Genomic DNA, 8,438 nt, shown 5'->3' on the forward strand with positions numbered 1-8,438 from the left:
CTGCACTTGACTGATCTGTCCGTGGGCGCTTGGTGGATGTCTCGCCAGTTTCTACGTCTGAATGCTTCCTCTTCGTGGTGCTTGTAACTGGCTCAAATTTGGCAATAAAAAGGTAAATTAATTTCAATGCTCAAAACGGTAAACCGCTGAGAGCTCATTGAAATAGGTCTTGGAGGTCGTGGTTCGATTCCCCCTCCTCACCCACTCTCCGCCAAAAAGATAAATAATAGCATTTTCGCTACCGATGACGTGCTCCCATCCCCAAAAAACCTCCGAGTGCAAGTTTCAGGCCATCTATCTCATGCCGGTGATGGATGTCCCCAAGTGTGACTACCAAACTCTCGAGCACTATATAGCATTTTTCAAAATGCACATGCACTACAGTTTTACATTTTATTTTATTTTTTTTGCTTAACTCGAAATTTGACATTTGAGAAAAATGCTATATAGTGCTCGAGAGTTTGGTGTACCAAACTGTGGTCAGTGACACTGAACCTCTATGTTCCCTTGAGGATGCTACACATGCGCCACACATCTCAGAGGAGCAGTGGTAAAGGGACAAGTGTTTGAAATTATGCCAAGGCATGAGATCTGTCCGCCAACAGAAAAAAGGCTATTGCATTGCTGCTTTGAACAGGAAGTTGAGGAAAGTGCTGTGAATTTGTGCTCATGGATACAGGTGGATGTACGCCAAGTGCCGAGAGAATTACAAAACTGGGCACAATTTTAACACCTCAGAGTTTTGAGGTAGAGCAGGTCGGGTTGCAGGCGAATAGTGAGCCTGTTAAATTCAGTGACTTAACTCAAATTCAATTTGTCAAATGAGGCCTTTGAGTCTTCAAAAAGCCCTCTGTCCATTGTTAGGAACCCTTACATGCAAAAAGGCAAACCACTATGATCCAAAAATGCTCACAGATGCCATCATCCGCCAACTGACCATGTTAATGACATTTTACAATAATTAAGCGTCTGCAGACGTTTGATCAATGTGCACTCGCGCTGTACACATTTGCTATGGCCAGAGCCTCTTATCACCAGGCACTGCCATCGGCAGACTTATTCGCTGGCGAGGCTGCATTCATTTACACGCACACTGTCGGCAAATTTACATTTAGCCTATTTTTCTGGGCGCGGCGGCGGCATGACTATGACGGGCCCGAGCAGTGGCCGCTGCGTGTGTGTTTTTCTTTTTTTTTTTTCCTCTTTGGATGACTTTTCACTCATTCACTCGACGGAATACCAGGCAAGGATGGTGTCCGACCATGGAAGGCTGTTGGCGGACGCGGCGCGGCTCACAGCATCAGCAGGTGGAGGTCACAACCCCTGCTGGAGGACACACTTGTAACCTGACAGGAAATTGATTCGGAGGTAAAGTAGCACCGCTTAGACAAGGCGAGCGCTTGACCAGATGAAGCTCCTTACATCACTTTAACATACAGTAGTTCCTTGGTATCAAGATGCCGCAAGAAGCAATCTTTTCATATTAGGCATGGTTTAGACATTAGCACACATTTTGTTTCTACGTTCTTATTTGTTGTGTAGTAATCAGTAGAAAATAGCTAAATTAAAAAAAAAAAAATACCCGTTTTGCCCAAAAACAGCATTTAAAAAAAAAAAATCGAAATATTTTTGCTTCTGTGACATCTAGATAGAGCGAAATAATTTCTGTGTAGCGGTTAGCAAGCCTTGATGACTGCCTGGATGTTTGTATATATTATTAATAATATTTCAAATGAATGAGTGACAGTTTGCATCAGGAGAAGCCACAGAGAGATGGTGTTGCGTGGTTTTAGACACAAACTATAATCCCCTAATGCCTCACATAGCAAATGTGTACAGTGCGTGCTGAAAATGCTGCTGGCGCTGTACACTTTTTCTAAGTGTTGCAATATCTCATGAAGGTTGTCAGCGTTGGGTCATATCATCATCAATTGTATTTGTCTGTTCCAATAATGGAAAGAATTCGACGGGTTATAAATTCACTCCTTTTATTAGAAATCCACCTGTGGCAAGGTGGGGTCGGCCAGATGGAAAAGCTATCTGGAATAACATTGACCATATATCCCTTTTATTGGTTTGAAATGTCATTAAATACTGTACTGTATTCCCCTGGTGAACTATGTAACAGATTTTGAGCAGATAGATGACCCCAGCCCACTCGAAAAAAGGCCTCCCAAACAGCTGTGACATCACCAATAACCTCAGAAGTGCAGCACTGAAGGTCTCGCAATCAAACCATTTATGTCCAATATTTTATCTCCTTGGCGAGTGCAATGAGAAGCAACAGACTCACCTTGCCACACTGATCTGCATAAAGTGTAGTGGCGCGATCATAAATATTCAAGCTCGCTCATGGTATTTGGATTTAAACATACTGACTATCTGTTCATTCAATTTAGAAATTCTCAAAGAACCTGTGCAATAATCATGCTGGTTAATTAGCATCAAGATGTGCCACAGCTGTGAGGTAAATGTTATTATTTTGGCAAAGGAGAAGTGCTCGCTCGCAGATGTAGACAGATTAGTGAGCAATACCTGAGAAAAGTGGGCCTGTTGTGTACATAGAAAAAATGTAGATTTGTTGTTTCTGTTACCTCAGGGTTTCTCCTAACAGCGCCACCACCTAATAAAATGAAATACTTTACTATTTCAATGAAGATGCAATGGTGGTCAGTCCCCATAAGGCAAACATGGAGAATGTCTAAACATACATGTTATAAAAAATGTTAATTAAATCCTCTCCAACAGTTTTTGATTTTTTTATATTTTTATTTTCTGACTTGCCTACCAAGACAGAAAGATGAGTTAGCAACTTGTATCTCAAGGCACCACTGCACGGATTATTGATGAAGTTCAACTCATTTGCCCACTGAAGCCCCCCAACCAACACCCTAAAAAAGGATTGGTGAGATTAACCAAAAAAATGGTTAAAATTGACCAATCTGAAAACGTGGAGTGTGCGATTGCGTGCAACGGAGTCCTTCTAGTATTACGATGAATAATTTTAATGAAAATAAGAACGGTGCCAAGCGGCCCCTAAGTTTGCCCAAATGGAAGCTCCGGAGGAGGAGTGCGGGCGTGTGTCACACTTGGCCCGTGCCCGGGGAAGGTGCTCCTCTTCGGCTTACTGTGACGCGAGCATGCCCTCCTCCTCCGGATTTTTAAACTTGCTGATTGGCGATTGGGTAAACCAGTGGTGTCAAACATACGGCCTGCGGGCCGTATACTTTGGGCTGTCATTCAAAACCAATAAATTAAGAGAAAACTATGTTCAGAGTCACTGTAAAGTTTATTTTTTAAACAAGCGAAAAGGTGAGGACGCCATTAACCCAGAGGCTGGGTCCTTTGCAGATCCTGAACTGGACACAGCCTGTATATGCAAACAGCCGGTGTCGTGTGTTGGCTGGCAAGATAATAACGTGCAGCTGGTCACTCGAAGTGCTTTGCAACCACTACTTTTAGTGTTTCTTGTTTATGGTGTCACACCTTGCGCTATTCCGAAGTTTCCCTCAGGATAGCCGGCGCTCGAATCGGCGAGCCGGCATCTCTTCCGAGATGCTCTGAGACATTTGAAGTTACACAATTCTGTTGCCTCCTTGTTGCTGGGCGGCCGGCAGCGGACCACCACCCGGACCGACTCGCAAGTCATCTGCCCCAAATGCAACACACCTGATTCAATTTTTTTTAGTCTTCGACCGCTAAGCTTCATTCAGAAAACGCATTTTTAGCTATTTTTAGAACATAATCTTTCAGGCTGCTACTGTTGCACTTTCAAAAAAAAATATTGATATTTGGCACATCTGTATCAATTCTATACAATGCCACACAGCCGAGATGAGCCCCTGGGACCACTGTCCATTCAGAATTAATTGATGCAAACTTTGTAGGCGAATTTGTGGTTGTGGGTTTGCCAACACAAGTTTCAAGGCGTTTTAATAATATGTTATGATCAAGTGTCAAAAGCGGCGCGCAGGGCTCATGAAATCACTTGCATATTAGTCACAGTAACCGGAAAACCAGAGAAAAATCATAATAGCCACGCCCTTCGAAGGAAAGTCACAAAAATAGGGATAGAGTAAGATCAATGTCTTGAGTCTTTTCTAGCCAATTTTCAAAGTTGTGCATATAGATAGCCACCAAACTCCATACGGGAAGGTCGCGGCGGTCGGCTTTCTGAATGCGCAAACACATCATGTATTGCATAAACATCTGGAGACAAAGGCCATGGCTGGCTTCAAGCAGAGCACGTACTTCCTGCGTTATGTTCAGTTCAAATGGTTGGAGGGCCAGCCCGTTGACGAGGAGTGGTTCATGGACTTCAGGGTCCTTGGCAAAACCAAGAGGTCTGTAAGCACTCTGAAAACAAAGTAAAATGTCGCTTCGCCGCTCGGGTGACACGCGCTCACTGGCTGAAAATGATTCACTTTCCCAATTCGTAATATTGTATTTTAAATGAGGTTATAAATAGCTTTTAAAGATACTTTTTTTAATGATCACTACCTGATTCATTAAAAGCAGACAATTATGTTTTAGGTTATTGACATTCTGTCCCATAAATGTTTAAAATGCCGGTAATTGCCATACAATCCTTCAAGGGTCGACGAGCGATGTTCGGGAGGAGGAGCAGTGGTGGTGGTGCGTCATAGCAAATGTGTACAGTGCGAGCTGAAAATGCATTTTCAGCACTAAAAAAAACAAACTTTTATAACAGCTAAACCAAACGTTTCCAATGTAAATTTCCAAATCGGCATCTGTCCCTGTTACAGTCTTTGCAGTCCCATTATGGAGTGAAGGACAGTCGGGTGCCCCGGGATAGGTGCGCCACGCCGGGGCACCCCGCCGCGACTCCGAAGATGGTGAAGAGAGCTTCAGTGCCTCGCCCGACGTCTTTTCCGTCCAATCGCATCCAGCATTAACGACGGACGTGCTAACCAATTGAAAACATGCAGATATCTGCAGGGGGGGGGGGGTGGAAACGGGTTCGTTAAGTTAAGCATTGTCCCTCGGTCTCGTCTAAAGAGACGCAAATGTACAAAATTGACTCAAACTATTAGTGCCTCTCTTCTCTATGTCAAAGAAAAATGCTTGAACATTTTATTATTTTTACAAGTCAAGTTAAGTGAGCACTTGTTTCCACTTAAATATCTGTGGGTATAAGAAGCAGAGTAAAATTAGGAGTTCATTGTGGTGATGTCACAATACGAAATTCGTCCTTTTTCGTGAAAAGTTGTGGGAGTGGCATTGCACTGTTCGGCAATAAAACAACGCTGATTATGAGGTTCTAAGGAAAAGGCACGCTCGTTCGATGTCACGTCTGAGTGTGCGAGTGTGAGACTTGCTGTCCCTGGGACAGCTGTCCAGGTCTTCAGATGCTACAGACAGAATTTTAAGGCAATCAGATGAAGCCTTTAGGATAAACTACACACACGCACACACACAAACGTGTTAGCGCACACCTCTTCATCGTCGAGCTGGTAATCCAATAGGGAGCCCTCTAATCTCGTTGCACACTTGAGTACAATGACAATAAAGGGATTTCTATTTCTATTTCTATTTCTATTTCTAATGTAAATACTAGCCCTTCTTATCAAATTACCATCTGCTTACTGTGACGCGAGCATGCCCTCCTCCTCCGGAGCTTCCATTTGGTTAAACTTAGGGGCCGACATCCTGAAGCCTGGGCAGCCATTTCCACCTTTATATAGTGTAAAAAGACATCCTGAAGCCCGGGCAGCCATTAATTTGATTGTCGGGAGAGTTCTCTTTTCTTAGTGAAGGGCAGGGCGCCCTGGAATGGAATCGGCCTTCGTGATTTTTCGTGAAAAGTTGTGGGAGTGGGTAAGTGTCTGTACACACAACAGTGAAAGATGTTAAAACCTTCACCGTGACCAGGTACGTGTGGCCCGGAGCTCCGTGCCTGAGTGCGGGCTGAGAGCCGCGCCGCGTCCGCCAACAGCCTTCCTTCGGTCGGATACAATGATTGAAAGTTCCCCGCTGCGGGAAAATAAATCCGCCCTCATCCGAGCCCAACAGCGACAGCATTTTGTCCATGAGATCCACTGCCGTGCCATCGCCCATTTTAACAAATTATATGCCTATATGCATATATCAACCAGCTGATAAATATAAATCTACTGATAAACTTTTAATGTGTAGAAATTATTATTGGGGCCCGAGCAGCGACAGATGTTTGCGAGACCAAACGCAACCTATAACCGCCTTTCTGTTTTTTAGAGACCACCCTAACCTTGCAAAACAGCATTGTGATGTGTTTCTATATGCCCTATTCAGTACTGAATTCCGAGTCCTATTTTGAATATTCGGGGGCATGATGAACGTCATGTAGTCACCCGAGCGGTTAGACGGCCGGCGTGCGCCGAAGAAGAGCGTGGGCGAAGAGGAGAGTGGTAGTTTTATTGGGCCACGTTTCACTCTGTATTCCAGACTTGCTCAATTGTCCGACACCAGGGTATCACGCCCTATGTTTTGAGAAGTTGTCTTGTCTAAAAAGAATCGAGATCGAAGATAAAATGCTTAACCTGCCGATATGAATGGGTATGTGGCCATGATGATAACAATTTTGTTAATCGTGATTTCAATGTCTCTAAAAATAATGATTATTATTATTATTATAATCATCCAGCCCTACTGCAAACTGTAAAAACTTCAATCTTCAGCCGAGCCCAAATCACAACAGTCGCATGTCAACTCAAGTGTCTCATTAAAGCTCAAATGGCTGATAAAAAAAAAAAATGGTAAAACTACTATATAGTTGGTCTAAATGTATTTTATTCTTCTGTGGTGTTTAACTTGAAATGCTTGTTTAAAGTGGACTTACTTAAAGGAGCTTAATTTTTTTGTGGTATGTTGGTAAGTTATGAGTTACATAAAACTATGGCAGTTTATTTCTTTGTTTCAATTCATTTTTTTAATTAATTTATTTATTTTCAGTCAGTTGATTTGTGTTCTACCTTTGGAGAAACATCAATGGATATGAGTCAGGGGGTATTCATGCTTTGATAAAAAGGTTCAGGGGTACACAAACCAAAAAAGGTTGGCAATTGAATTCAGAGATTTATTTATCAATATATTTTATGTCATCCCTCCCTGAACTGTGTGAGGAGGATGGGGAAAAAGAAAAAAAAGAAATCGGACTTGACAGCCAGCGTGTGGTTCAGGGCTTTGGGCTGGCATGTTTTGGATTTTTAGCAGCATGTGCAGGAGAGTTATTAAGCATTTTGTCCATTGCGGCGAAGGAAATCTTAAGTGAAAACTTTGATGCCCCGCCCCCGTCATATAGTATTTCGGAAACAAAAAATTTTAGCCCCAGTGTTTGTGCCAGGTCTTCAGATGCTACAGACAGAATTTTAAGGCAATCAGATGAAGCCTTTAGGAACAGGGTGCAAAAGAATGACCCCTGTAAACATGCAAAAAAGGGCAAAAGTCGGACTTTCAAAAATTCATAACTCACTTCCTGTTCATATTAGACGTTAAAATATCAAATTTTTCGCCATGCCCGATGAGACTGCCAAGTTTGGTGAGTTTTTGTGCATGTTTCGGGGGTCAAAAATGCGATCGAACAATCGGAAAAATAATAATAATAATAATTTCTACAAAAACAATAGGGACTTCGCAGCGGTCGCTGCTCAGGCCCTAATAATAATAATAATAAAAGTAATAATGTTTTCTACAAAAACAATAGGGACCTCGCCGCGGTCGCTGCTCGGGCCCCAATAATAATTTCTACACAAAGTCCATTGTGGTGACCCGCCCCCTTTTAAGTAAATTCAAAATGGCCGACTTCCTGTAAAACCTAGCTCATTGCTCCAAGAGACTTTTTTGTAGGTCTTGGTCTTATACATACAGTGAACCCTCGCTACTTCGCGGTTCACCTTTCGCGGGTTCAGTGCTTCGCGGGTCTAAAAAATATTCGGGGGCATTGTAGTTTCGCCGAGCGGCACGACGGGGCGCTGGAGAGGTTAGACGGCCGGCGTGCGCAGAAGAAGAGCGTGGGCGAAGAGGAGAGTGGACGAAGAAGAGCACGTTCCCCCGGACACGATCGGTGGCGACGTTTCGCGCGGTTCGGACCGTACCAGAGCTCCGGCCGGCGTGCGTGGCAGTTAAGCCGTAGAGGAGCACCTTCCCCAGGCACGGGCGGTTCCAAGCGGCCCCTAAGTTTAACCGAATGGAAGCTCCGGAGGAGGAGGGCATGCTCGCGTCACAGTAAGCCGAAGAGGAGCACCTTCCCCGGGCACGGGCGGTGCCAAGCGGCCCCTAAGTTTAACCGAATGGAAGCTCCGGGGGAGGAGGGCGGGCGTGTGTCACAGTTAAGCCAAATTGGAGCACCTCTTCTGCCCGGGCACGAGCGGAGCGCGAGGCTGTCAGTTATGAATGAATAAATGAATAAATAAATAAAGAATGCCACCTTTCATTTCACA

This window comes from Idiotropiscis lumnitzeri, chromosome 22, assembly GCF_059441095.1.
Source record: "Idiotropiscis lumnitzeri isolate Australia: NSW breed Sydney's pygmy pipehorse chromosome 22, RoL_Ilum_1.0, whole genome shotgun sequence".
In the NCBI taxonomy this organism is placed as follows: Eukaryota; Metazoa; Chordata; class Actinopteri; order Syngnathiformes; family Syngnathidae; genus Idiotropiscis; species Idiotropiscis lumnitzeri.